Source organism: Mustela lutreola, chromosome X (genome assembly GCF_030435805.1).
Source record: "Mustela lutreola isolate mMusLut2 chromosome X, mMusLut2.pri, whole genome shotgun sequence".
NCBI classification, from domain to species: domain Eukaryota; kingdom Metazoa; phylum Chordata; class Mammalia; order Carnivora; family Mustelidae; genus Mustela; species Mustela lutreola.
This window is the reverse complement of record NC_081308.1, coordinates 75,510,523-75,525,011: the sequence shown is the minus strand read 5'-3', so window position 1 is coordinate 75,525,011 and position 14,489 is coordinate 75,510,523. Positions and strand designations below refer to the sequence as shown.

Below are 14,489 nucleotides of genomic sequence, written 5' to 3'. Positions count from 1 at the left end.
ACCTTTGTTGTTCATCCAGCAAAGGTCCAATATTGGACCTGATGTCATTTTTGTGAAATTTAGATAAAATATTTTTAGTAGAACACAGTATGTATTATAAAAAGACAGTGGTGTAGGAAACACATATGCTTCACAAAATCTGAATCTTGGAGACACCCTTGATATTGACATCTCTGGTGGTGGGAATTTTCAGTAGAAAATTGAAAGGTCTATTTCTTTGAAAAACTCCTTCAGAGGATTTTACATCTAAGTTCATGAGAAACAGTGGTCTATACTTTTCTTATATTCTCTTTGGTTTTGGTATCAGGAGAATACTAGCTTCATAAAATGAATTGGGAAGTGTTTCTTCTTTTATATTTTCTAGAAGAGAATGTATATAGACTGGTATTAATTCTTCTTCAAACATTTGGTAAAATCCTTTAGTAAAAATATCTGGGCCTGGAGATTGTTTGGGGAGTTTTAAAAAAATTCCAAATTCAACTCCTTAATAGTTAGAGATTTATTCAAATGATCTGTTTCGTATTGGATGAGTTGTGGTAACTTATATTTTTCAAGAAGGTAGTCTATTTCATCTATATTGTCAAATTTATAGTGTATAATTGTTCATACTATTCCCTTATTATCTTTTTTGCAGGGTTTGTATTACTATCCTTTATTTAATTATTGATACTAGTCATTTGTGTCTTCCTTTTTCTTTGTCAGGTTTGCTGGAGGTTTTCAATTTTAACTTTTTTTTTCAAAGAAAGAGACTTCAGGTTTATTGATTTTTCTCTATTATTTTCCTGTTTACACTTCCACTGATTTTTGCTCTTGTGTGTATTATTTCCTTCCTTTGTTGTTTTTGATATGTTGCATTCTTTGGTTTCTTGATATAGAAGGTTAGATTATTGATTCAAGACATTTTCTGTTTTCTAATGTGAACATTTAGTGCTATAAATATCCTCTTGGCATGGCTATAGCTGTGTCCCACAAATTATGATATGACTTTCATTTTCTTTCAGTTCTATGTACTATTTAATTTCTTTAGACTTCTGCTTTGACCTGTGGATCATTTAGAATTATATTATTTAGTTTCAGAGTGCTTAAAGATTTTCCTGTTGTCTTTCTAGTGCTGGTTTCTAGTTTAATTCTACTATGGTGAGAACATACCTTATAAGAGATCAATTTCTTGGTAATAGTTAAGTTTTGTTTTATGGTCAAGGACATGATCTATCTTGGCATATGTTCCATGGGCACATGAAAGGATTAGACAGTTTCTTCAGTGGGGTTGCTGAGTTATTTTATATTTTTGCTCATTTTCTGCCAAATGGTTCTTAATCAGCTGCTGAAAGAGGCATATACCAATCTTTAGTTATAACTGTGGACTTGTCTTTTTTTTCCTTTCAGTTCTATCAGTTTTGCAGTTCTATACATTTTGCAGTTCTATTGTTTGGTGTATAAATGTGTAGATTGCCATGTTCTCTTAGTGGATTGACTCTTTTATCATTATGTAATTGTCCCTTTCTGTTCTTGGTAATTTTATTTGCTCTAAAGTCATTTTTATCTAATATCAATATAGGACTTTTACTTTCTTCTATTAATGTTTGCCTGGTATCTTTTTTCCCTAAATTTACTTTCATCATATATTTTTAAACTTTTACTATATTTGAAGTTAGATAGAACACTTGTAGTGGATCAAATTTTTTTCACACTCTGTAAATCTGTTTTTAATTGATGCATTTAAACCAAGTTGTAATTATTGATCATCAGGGCTAGCTCTGCTATTTTTATTTTTCGTATTCTTTTTGTTCTAGTTTTTTTTTTTTTATTATTGCTTTCCTGTGTATTAGTCAAAAATGCTTTTAGTATTCCATTTTTATTTCTCTCTGGTACTTTCTCTTTTTTAATTTATTTTTTATTTTCAGCATAACAGTATTCATTATTTTTTCACCACACCCAGTGCCCATGCAATCCGTACCCTCTCTAATACCCACCACCTGGTACCACGACCTCCCACCACCCGCCCCTTCAAAACGCCCAGGTTGTTTTTCAGCGTCCAAAGCGTCTCATGGTTCGCCTCCCCTTCAAATTTCCGCCAACTCCCTTCTCCTCTCTTTCTCCCCATGTCCTCCATGCTATTTGTAATGCTCCACAAATCAGTGAAACCATATATAACTGACTCTCTCTGCTTGGCTTATTTCACTCAGCATAATCTCTTCCAGTCCCGTCCGTGTTGCTACAAAAGTTGGGTATTCATCCTTTCTGATGGAGACATAATACTCCATAGTGTATATGGACCACATCTTCCTTATCCATTCGTCCATTGAAGGGCATCTTGGTTCTTTCCATAGTTTGGCGACCATGGCCATTGCTGCTATAAACATTGGGGTACAGATGGCCCTTCTTTTCACAACATCTGTATCTTTGGGGTAAATACCCAGGAATGCAATTGCAGGGTCATAGGGAGGTTCTATTTTTAATTTCTTGAGGAATCTCCACACTGTTCTCCAAAGAGGCTGCACCAACTTGCATTCCCACCAACAGTGTAAGAGGGTTCCCCTTTCTCCACATCCCCTCCAACACATGTTGTTTCCTGTCTTGCTAATTTTGGCCATTCTAACTGGTGTTAGGTAATATCTCAATGTGGTTTTAATTTGAATCTCCCTGATGGCTAGTGATGATGAACATTTTTTCATGTGTCTGATAGCCACTTGTATTTCTTCATTGGAGAAGTGTCTGTCCATATCTTCTGCCCATTTTTTTCTATGATTGCCTGTTTTGTGTGTGTTGAGTTTGAGGAGTTCATTATAGATGCTGTATATCAACCTTTTGTCTGTACTGTCATTTGCAAATATCTTCTCCAATTCCATTGCCTCTTTGTTTTCTTGACTGTTTCCTTCGCTGTGCAGAAGCTTTTGACTTTGATGAAGTCTCAAAAGTTTATTTTTGCTTTTGTTTCCTTTGCCTTTGGAGACATATCTTGAAAGAAGTTGCTGTGGCTGATATCGAAGAGATTACTTCCTATGTTCTCCTCTAGGATTCTGATGGATTCCTGTCTCACGTTGAGGTCTTTTATCCATTTTGAGTTTATCTTTGTGTACGGTGTAAGAGAATGGTTGAGTTTCATTCTACATATAGCTGCCCAGTTTTCCCTGCACCATTTATTGAAGAGACTGTCTTTTTTCCACTGTATATTTTTTCCCGTTTTGTCGAAGATTAATTGACCATAGAGTTGAGGGTCCACACCTGGGCTCTCTACTCTGTTCCACTGGTCTATGTGTCTGTTTTTATGCCAGTACCAGGCTGTCTTGGTGATCATGGCTTTGTAGTAAAGCTTGAAATCAGGTAACGTGATGCCCCCAGCTTTATGTTTGCTTTTCAACATTTCCCTAGCAGTTCAAGGTCTCTTCTGATTCAATACAAATTTCTGGATTATCTGTCCCAGCTCTTTGAAAAATACTGGTGGAATTTTGATCAGAATGGCATTAAAAGTATATATTGCTCTAGGCAGTATAGACATTTTAACAATGTTTATTCTTCCGATCCAAGAGCCTGGAATGGTCTTCCATCTATTTGTGTCTTCTTCAATTTCTTTCATGAGTGTTCTGTAGTTCCTCGAGTACAGATCCTTTACATCTTTGGTTAGGTTTATTCCCAGGTATCTTATGGTTCTTGGTATAGTAAATGGAATCGATTCTCTAATTTCCCTTTTTGTACTTTCATTGTTAGTGTATAAGAAAGCCACTGATCTGCACATTGACTTCGTATCCTGCCACGTTGCTGAATTGCTGTATGAGTTCTAGTAGTTTGGGGGTGGAGTCTTTTGGGTTTTCCATAAAAAGAATCATGTCATCTGTGAAGAGAGAGAGTTTGACTTCTTCATTACCAATTTGGATACCTTTTATTTCTCTTTGTTGTCTGATTGCTGTTGCTAGGACTTCTAATACTATGTTGAACAAGAGTGGTGAAAGTGGGCATCCTTGTCTTGTTCCTGATCTCAACGGGAAGGCTGCAAGCTTTTTCCCATTGAGGATGATATTTGCTGTGGGTCTTTTATAGATGGATTTGATGAGGTTCAGGAATGTTCCCTCTATCCCTATACTTTGAAGCGTTTTAATCAGGAACGGATGCTGGATTTTGTCAAATGCCTTTTCTGCATCAATTGAGAGGACCATGTCGTTCTTCTCTCTTCTCATATTAATTTGTTGTATCACATTGATTGATTTGCAAATGTTGAGCCATCCTTGTAGCCCAGGGATGAATCCTACCTGATCATGTTGGATAATCTTTTTAATGTGCTGTTGGATCCTGTTGGCTAGGATCTTGTTGAGAATCTTAGCATCCATATTCATCAGTGATATTGGTCTAAAATTCTCCTTTTTGGTAGGGTCTTTGCCTGGTTTGGGGATCAGGGTAATTCTGGCTTCATAGAAAGAGTCTGGAAGTTTTCCTTCTGCTTCAATTTTTTGAAACAGCTTCAGGAGAATAGGTGTTATTTCTTCTTTGAAGGTTTGGTAGAATTCCCCAGGGAATCCGTCAGATCCTGGGCTCTTGTTTTTTGGGAGGTTTTTGATCACTGCTTCAATCTCGTTATTAGATATCCGTCTATTCAGGTTGTCGATTTCTTCCTGGTTCAATTTTGGTAGTTTATATTTTTCCAGGAATGCATCCATTTCATCTAGGTTGCTAAGTTTATTGGCATATAACTGTTGATTACAACTTCTGATGATTGTTTCTACTTCCTTGGTGTTAGTTGTGCTCTCTCCCTTTTCATTCATAATTTTATTAATTTGGGCTTTCTCTCTTTTCTTTTGGATTAGTGTGGCCAATGGTTTATCGATCTTATTGATTCTTTCAAAAAACCAGTTTCTAGTTTCATTGATCCATTCTACTGTATCTCATGTTTCTACCTCATTGATCTCAGCTCTAATCTTGATGATTTCCCTTCTTATGTGTGGAGTTGGTTTGATTTGTTGTTGATTCTCCAGTTCTTTAAAGTGTAGAGACAGCTGGTGTGTTCTGGATTTTTCAATTATTTTGAGGGAGGCTTGGATGGCTATGTATTTTCCCCTTAGGACCGCATTTGCTTTATCCCATAGGTTTTGGACCAAAGTGTCTTCATTCTCATTGGTTTCCATGAATTGTTTCAGTTCTTCTTGGATCTCCTGGTTGGTCCAAGCATTCTTAAGCAAGGTGGTCTTTAGCTTCCAGGTGTTTGAGTTCCTTCTGAACTTTTCCTTGTGATTGAGCTCCAGTTTCAAAGCATTGTGATCTGAGAATATGCAGGGAATAATCTCAGTCTTTTGGTATCGGTTGAGTCCTGATTTCTGACCCAGTATGTGGTCTATTCTGGAGAAGGTTCCATGTGCACTTGAGAAGAATGAGTATTCTGTTGTTTTAGGGTGAAATGTTCTGTATATATCTATGAGGTCCATCTGGTCCAATGTGTCATTCAATGCTCTTGTTTCTTTATTGATTTCCTGCTTCGATGATCTGTCTAATTCTGAGAGAGGCGTGTTAAAATCTCTTACAATTAATTTATTCATATCAATATGACTCTTTATCTTGATTAATAGTTTTCTTAAATAATTGGCTGCTCCCACACTGGGAGCATAGATATTTACAATTGTTAGATCATCTTGGTGGATAGTCCCTTTAAGGATTATGTAGTGTCCTTCTGTATCTCTGACTACAGTCTTTAGATTGAAGTCTAATTTATCTGATATGAGAATTGCTACCCCAGCCTTCTTTTGAGGCCCATTGGCATAAAAGATGCTTCTCCATCCCTTCACTTTCAGTCTGGGTGTATCTTTAGGTTCAAAATGGGTCTCTTGTAGACAACATATGGATGGTTCCTCTCGTTTTATCCAGTCGGCAACCCTATGCTGTTTTATGGGCACATTTGGGCCATTCACATTGAGGGTGATTATTAATAGATACGTTTTTATTGACATCGTGTTAACTTTGGAGTCTTTCTTTCTGTAGATTGTCTCTATATTTCTGTTCCATGCTATTCTTGGGCTTTTTCCTCCTTTAAAGGAGCCCTCTTAGTATTTCCTGCAGTATCGGCTTGGTGGTTGCATAGTCTTTTAAGCCTTGCCGGTTCTGGAAACTCTTTATCTCTCCCTCCATTCTGAATGTCAGTCTTGCTGGATAAAGTATTCTTGGCTTCATGTTCTTCTCATTCAGTGCCCTGAATATATCTTGCCAGCCCTTTCTGGCTTGCCAAGTCTCTGTGGACAGGTCTGATGTTATTCTGATGGGCTTTCCTCTGTACATAAGGATCTTCTTTGTCCTAGCTGCTTTCAAGAGGTTCTGCCTACAATTATAATTCTTCATTCTTACTATTAGGTATCTTGAGGACTTTCGAGAATCTGCAGGTAATCTTGGGGGGAAACCTTTCAGCCTCTAGTACATGAATGCTGGTTACATTCACGAGATTCAGTAAAATTTCCTGAAGAACTTGTTCCACTATATCTTCTAGACTTCTTTCTTTCTCCTCCCCTTTAGGGATTCCAATAATTCTGACATTGGAACGTTTCATGGCACCATTTATTTCTTTGATTCTGTTTTCGTGGCTTCTAAGCTGTTTGTTCCAAGCTTTCTCCTGATCCTTTCTCTCTATCTGTTTGTCCTCCAGATCACTAATTCTATCTTCTGTCTCAGTTACTCTAGCATTGAGAGAATTTAGATTAGATTGGAACTCATTGAGAGCATTGTTGAAGCTCATCCCTGGTAGCTTTCAGCTCTTCCCTAATATTGAAAACATGATCTCTGGTCATTTTCAGTTTGTCCCTAATCAATTCCGTTTGGTCACCCATGGCTTTCTCCAACCTAGCTATTGCTTGGATAATTGTTAGCCTGAATTCTCTTTCCGACATATTGTCTGTGTTGATAGTTGTTAGCTCTGTTGCAGAAGGTCCATCCTATGTATATTTCTTCTGTTAGGCATTCCTCCTCCTAGTCATTTTGGTGAGAGATGGCTGAGCGGGTGTAGCTGGTTGTATCAACTGTGGTGCAGTCAAGATGCACCCTGGAATGCTTCTGAGCAATCAGGGTTCCCCACCCAAATGAGAGGAAAAAAGAATAGGAAAAGAAAAAAAGAGAGAGGGAGAGAGACAGGAAAGAAAGGTGAGATAAAAGAGAAGTTTCAGCCCAAATGGTCCCCAAGGTAAGATTTATGAAGTATACAAACAAACACAGACAAACAAAAAGACTGATAAAAGTATATGACAAGAGAAAAAATATATATATATTTGCATATATTTATATGCAAATAAAGGAAGAACCTCGTCAAAAAGAACCCCAAGTGTAAGATTTATATACTATCAGGACAAATACAAAAACACAGAAATACTGGTGGAAGAAAAAGATGGGAGAGTGGTTGTAAATTCTCAATGTGGGTGAGGAAGTTTGTTTTGATTCTTCCTGGATGTATCTTGATATCTTTGTTAAAGGACTCAACTTTTTTAAGATACAGGGGGATTAGGAATTGGTTTACCTATAGGGGTGGCATTGACTGGGGAAAGGGGATTACCTTGAAGTTTAACTCTATATGAATATTAGAAAAAAAATTTAAAAAAAAGAATAAACTAGACTAAACTAAACTAAAATTTTTAAAAAAAGAAATTTAAAAAATAGAAATGCAAAAGGAAAACACAGGTGTATGTATCAAAAATTTCAGGTTAGAAGGTTATTATGGAATTTGATGTACTGGACATCTCACTGTGATGGTAAATAGGTTAAAAAATTATCTATATAATAATAAAAAATTATCTCTATAAAAAAATGAGCCAGAATAGTGGGATCAAATTAATAATAAAAATTGTCCTATGAAGTAGTGGTGGTTGTTCTCTTGTCTTCTTTTTTTTTTTTTTTCCCCTTTCCTGGTTGGTTTTCTGGGGGAGAGGCCTGCCACGTGGGTTTTCAGTCAATGATGTTCTCTGAGTTAAGTCCTCCCGCCCCCCTCAAGGGGGTGGGCTCTGAGTAAACTGGTTTTTTCAGGCTTTTGTTCTCTGGAGGTTTTTATATTTGTTCACTTTTGTTTTTCCCTCTCCCTTGATGGCTTTTGATGGTTTTTGTAGGTTTTGAGGAAAGCAAACTGCACCCTGACCTCCCTCTCAGAGAGAAGCCTCAGTCTGGCTGCAACGACCAAGTAAATCCCCCCTTGGCCTCTGGCAGAGCAGACTCCCAGTCACGGTCTCTGGAGACTCAGGATTTTTTGCTTGTACCCCAAACCACAGCAGTGGTGGCTGTCTGGGCAGCTCCAAACTGCCAGAGAAGTTCCAAGCAGCAATCACACACTGAGATTTTCCCACTGGCCCAGGCTGGGAGTGCCTGGTCTTTCCAGTCCGAGAGCACCCGGCTGGCACCTGTGTGCACCTCTCTCAGGGGAGGGCGTGGGGCACGACTGGGACTCTAATGGCACAGCAGGGCACTCGCGTGGGGACTGCAAAAGGGCTGTGCTTCAGTTGGCTGGCGAGTCTCCCAGGCCCTCATGGGAGTCGGCGCCACACACTCTCAAGTGCACTGGTGGTTCAGGGACTGAGACCTGGTTTCTCTGCCGCACTCTCTCTGGCTCTGTGCCAGGGGTGGCTGTCCTGGGTCTGGGGACTTCAGCCCTTGTCCCTAACACTCCGATTCCCGCAATTTCCCCCTGGTGATCCTTTGCTCTTTTTGAGTGCTTTCTACCAGACTCCAGAGTTAATGCTGGTCCCCAGGCCCAGGGCACTCTCATATTGGGATATTACTTTCCAATAGGTCGCCTCTGCTGGCTCCCTCCCCCTTTTGTTTATCTTCTGATATCAGTACGACTTTCCCACTCCACTTTACCCGCCCACTGGTGTCTTCTGCTCCGGTAGAGATCCAGATGTGTATAATTCTGATCTCAGGCTGATTTCATGGGTGATCGGAGTTCTTTGGAAGGTAATCAGCTCACTTTAGGGTACAGGTTGAAAGGGCGCCTCCTCCTACTTCCCCGCCATCTTGTCTCCTCAACACACTGCACTTTTTAGTACCTATCTTCAAGTTGGTGACAAGTTGGTGAAGTCTTCAGTCAAAATGAAGGCTGAGTCAGCGGGGCTCTGATGCCATCCCTCACACCCTCTGCTGGCAGTCCAGCTCTCTCTGGTACTTTTCAGTGTATCTCTTAGTATAGCCTTCTTAGTGGTTGCTCTAAGAATTACATTATATACCCATAATTTATCCAGTGTATTGGTGTTCAACATTTTGTAAGTTTCAGTGAACTGTAGAAAATGTTGCTTCTTTTATCACTCTTTACTCTCCACATCTATAACATAATTTTCTTAAATATTTCCTTTTTGTGCATTAAGATCCACTGTTAGTTTTTTGCTTCAAACAATCAAATATAATTTAGAAAATGAGAGAGAAGGAAAACCTACTCTGTTTTCTCATATTATTATGATTCTATTTCTTCTTGATGCTCCAAATTCCTTCCTTTGTCATCTCTTTCTTTGCAGAGAACTTCCTTCACCCATTTTTTTAGGGTAAGTCTGTTAGTGACTTTTTTTTTTTTTTTTCAGTTTTCTTCATCTGGTAATGTGATTTCCCCATCACTTCTTCTTCTTTTTTTTTTTTAATTTTTTATTTTTTTTAAACATATATTTTTATCCCCAGGGGTACAGGTCTGTGAATCACCAGGTTTACACACTTCACAGCACTCACCAAATCACATACCCTCCCCAATGTCCATAATCCCACCCCCTTCTCCCAAACCCCCTCCCCCCGGCAACCCTCAGTTTGTTTTGTGAGATTAAGAGTCACTTATGGTTTGTCTCCCTCCCAATCCCATCTTGTTTCATTTATTCTTCTTCTACCCACTTAAGCCTCCATGTTGCATCACCACTTCCTCATATCAGGGAGATCATATGATAGTTGTCTTTCTCTGCTTGACTTATTTCGCTAAGCATGATACGCTCTAGTTCCATCCATGTTGTTGCAAATGGCAAGATTTCATTTCTTTTGATGGCTGCATAGTATTCCATTGTGTATATATACCACATCTTCTTGATCCATTCATCTGTTGATGGATATCTAGGTTCTTTCCATAGTTTGGCTATTGTGGACATTGCTGCTATAAACATTCGGGTGCATGTGTCCCTTTGGATCACTACATTTGTATCTTTAGGGTAAATACCCAATAGTGCAATTGCTGGGTCATAGGGCAGTTCTATTTTCAACATTTTGAGGAACCTCCATGCTGTTTTCCAGAGTGGCTGCACCAGCTTGCATTCCCACCAACAGTGTAGGAGGGTTCCCCTTTCTCCGCATCCTCGCCAGCATCTGTCATTTCCTGACTTGTTGATTTTAGCCATTCTGACTGGTGTGAGGTGATATCTCATTGTGGTTTTGATTTGTATTTCCCTGATGCCGAGTGATATGGAGCACTTTTTCATGTGTCTGTTCGCCATCTGGATGTCTTCTTTGCAGAAATGTCTGTTCATGTCCTCTGCCCATTTCTTGATTGGATTATTTGTTCTTTGGGTGTTGAGTTTGCTAAGTTCTTTATAGATTCTGGACACTAGTCCTTTATCTGATATGTCATTTGCAAATATCTTCTCCCATTCTGTCAGTTGTCTTTTGATTTTGTTAACTGTTTCCTTTGCTGTGCAAAAGCTTTTGATCTTGATGAAATCCCAGTAGTTCATTTTTTCCCTTGCTTCCCTTGCCTTTTGCGTTGTTCCTAGGAAGATGTTGCTGCGGCAGAGGTCGAAGAGGTTGCTGCCCGTGTTCTCCTCAAGGATTTTGATGGATTCCTTTCGTACATTGAGGTCCTTCATCCATTTTGAGTCTATTTTTGTGTGTGGTGTAAGGAAATGGTCCAATTTCATTTTTCTGCATGTGGCTGTCCAATTTTCCCAGCACCATTTATTGAAAAGGCTGTCTTTTTTCCATTGGACATTCTTTCCTGCTTTGTCGAAGATTAGTTGACCATAGAGTTGAGGGTCTATTTCTGGGCTCTCTATTCTGTTCCATTGATCTATGTGTCTGTTTTTGTGCCAGTACCATGCTGTCTTGATGATGACAGCTTTGTAATAGAGCTTGAAGACCGGAATTGTGATGCCACCAACGTTGGCTTTCTTTTTCGATATCCCTTTGGCTATTCGAGGTCTTTTCTGGTTCCATATAAATTTTAGAATTATTTGTTCCATTTCTTTGAAAAAGATGGATGGTACTTTGATAGGAATTGCATTAAATGTGTAGATTGCTTTAGGTATCATAGACATTTTCACAATATTTATTCTTCCAATCCAGGAGCATGGAACATTTTTCCATTTCTTTGTGTCTTCCTCAATTTCTTTCATGAGTACTTTATAGTTTTCTGAGTATAGATTCTGTGCCTCTTTGGTTAGGTTTATTCCTAGGTATCTTATGGTTTTGGATGCAATTGTAAATGGGATTGACTCCTTAATATCTCTTTCTTCTGTCTTGCTGTTGGTGTAGAGAAATGCAACTGATTTCTGTGCATTGATTTTATATCCTGACACTTTACTGAATTCCTGTATAAGTTCTAGCAGTTTTGGAGTGGAGTCTTTTGGGTTTTCCACATATAGTATCATATCATCTGCGAAGAGTGATAATTTAACTTCTTCTTTGCCGATTTGGATGCCTTTAATTTCCTTTTGTTGTCTGATTGCTGAGGCTAGGACCTCTAGTACGATGTTGAATAGCAGTGGTGATAATGGACATCCCTGCCGTGTTCCTAACCTTAGCGGAAAAGCTTTCCGTTTTTCTCCATTGAGAATGATATTTGCGGTGGGTTTTTCATAGATGGCTTTGATGATATTGAGGTATGTGCCCTCTATCCCTACACTTTGAAGAGTTTTGATCAGGAAGGGATGTTGTACTTTGTCAAATGCTTTCTCAGCATCTATTGAGAGTATCATATGGTTCTTATTCTTTCTTTTATTGATGTGTTGTATCACATTGACTGATTTGCGGATGTTGAACCAACCTTGCAGCCCTGGAATAAATCCCACTTGGTCGTGGTGAATAATCTTTTTAATGTACTGTTGAATCCTATTGGCTAGTATTTTGTTGAGTATTTTCGCATCTCTGTTCATCAAGGATATCGGTCTATAGCTCTCTTTTTTGATGGGATCCTTGTCTGGTTTTGGGATCAAGGTGATGCTGGCCTCATAAAATGAGTTTGGAAGTTTTTCTTCCATTTCTATTTTTTGGAACAGTTTCAGGAGAATAGGAATTAGTTCTTCTTTAAATGTTTGGTAGAATTCCCCCGGGAAGCCGTCTGGCCCTGGGCTTTTGTTTGTTTGGAGATTTTTAATGACTGTTTCAATCTCCTTACTGGTTATGGGTCTGTTCAGGCTTTCAATTTCTTCCTGGTTCAGTTGTGGTAGTTTATATGTTTCTAGGAATGCATCCATTTCTTCCAGATTGTCAAATTTATTGCCGTAGAGTTGCTCATAGTATGTTCTTATAATAGTTTGTATTTCTTTGGTGTTAGTTGTGATCTCTCCTCTTTCATTCATGATTTTATTTATTTGGGTCCTTTCTCTTTTCTTTTTGATAAGTCGGGCCAGGGGTTTATCAATTTTATTAATTCTTTCAAAGAACCAGCTCCTAGTTTCGTTGATTTGTTCTATTGTTTTTTTGGTTTCTATTTCATTGATTTCTGCTCTGATCTTTATGATTTCTCTTCTCCTGCTGGGCTTAGGGTTTCTTTCTTGTTCTTTCTCCAGCTCCTTTAGGTGTAGGGTTAGGTTGTGTACCTGAGACCTTTCTTGTTTCTTGAGAAAGGCTTGTACCGCTATATATTTTCCTCTCAGGACTGCCTTTGTTGTGTCCCACAGATTTTGAACCGTTGTATTTTCATTATTATTTGTTTCCAGGATTTTTTTCAATTCTTCTTTAATTTCCCGGTTGACCCATTCATTCTTTAGAAGGATACTGTTTAGTTTCCATGTATTTGGGTTCTTTCCAAACTTCCTTTTGTGGTTGAGTTCTAGCTTTAGAGCATTGTGGTCTGAAAATATGCAGGGAATGATCCCAATCTTTTGATACCGGTTCAGTCCTGATTTAGGACCGAGGATGTGATCTATTCTGGAGAATGTTCCATGTGCACTAGAGAAGAATGTGTATTCTGTTGCTTTGGGATGAAATATTCTGAATATATCTGTGATGTCCATCTGGTCCAGTGTGTCGTTTAAGGCCTTTATTTCCTTGCTGATCTTTTGCTTGGATGACCTGTCCATTTCAGTGAGGGGAGTGTTAAAGTCCCCTACTATTATTGTATTATTGTTGATGTGTTTCTTTGATTTTGTTATTAATTGGTTTATATAGTTGGCTGCTCCCACATTGTGGGCATAGATATTTAAAATTGTTAAATCTTCTTGTTGGACAGACCCTTTGAGTATGATATAGTGTCCTTCCTCATCTCTTATTATAGTCTTTGGCTTAAAATCTAATTGATCTGATATAAGGATTGCCACTCCTGCTTTCTTCTGATGTCCATTAGCATGGTAAATTCTTTTCCACCCCCTCACTTTAAATCTGGAGGTGTCTTGGGGCTTAAAATGAGTTTCTTGTAGGCAACATATAGATGGGTTTTGTTTTTGTATCCATTCTGATACCCTGTGTCTTTTGACAGGGGCATTTAGCCCATTCACATTCAGGGTAACTATTGAGAGATATGAATTTAGTGCCATTGTTTTGCCTGTAAGGTGACTGTTACTGTATCTGGTCTCTGTTCCTTTCTGATCTACCACTTGTAGGCTCTCTCTTTGCTTAGAGGACCCCTTTCAATATTTCCTGTAGAGCTGGTTTGGTATTTGCAAATTCTTTCAGTTGTTGTTTGTCCTGGAAGCTTTTAATCTCTCCTTCTATTTTCAATGATAGCCTAGCTGGATATAGTATTCTTGGCTGCATGTTTTTCTCGTTTAGTGCTCTGAAAATATCATGCCAGCTCTTTCTGGCCTGCCAGGTCTCTGTGGATAAGTCAGCTGCCAATCTAATATTTTTACCATTGTATGTTACAGACTTCTTTTCCCGGGCTGCTTTCAGGATTTTCTCTTTGTCATTGAGACTTGTAAATTTTACTATTAGGTGACGGGGTGTGGGCCTATTCTTATTGATTTTGAGGGGCATTCTCTGAACCTCCTGAATTTTGATGCTTGTTCCCTTTGCCATATTGGGGAAATTCTCCCCAATAATTCTCTCCAGTATACCTTCTGCTCCCCTCTCATTTTCTTCTTCTTCTGGAATCCCAATTATTCTAATGTTGTTTCGTCTTATGGTGTCACTTATCTCTCGAATTCTCCCCTCGTGGTCCAGTAGCTGTTTGTCCCTCTTTTGCTCAGCTTCTTTATTCTCTGTCATTTGGTCTTCTATATCACTAATTCTTTCTTCTGCCTCATTTATCCTAGCAGTAAGAGCCTCCATTTTTGATTGCACCTCATTAATAGCTTTTTTGATTTCACCTTGGTTAGATTTTAGTTCTTTTATTTCTCCAGAAAGGGCTTTTATATCTCTCG

At 38.6% G+C, this 14,489-nt stretch overlaps 1 protein-coding gene across 1 annotated transcript in view; it reads left to right on the top strand.

The window, feature by feature from the left end:
* POF1B (POF1B actin binding protein) overlaps positions 1–14,489 on the top strand; it is a 130,530-nt gene that overhangs the window by 88,364 nt on the left and 27,677 nt on the right. The gene's annotated exons all lie outside the window — the stretch shown is intronic.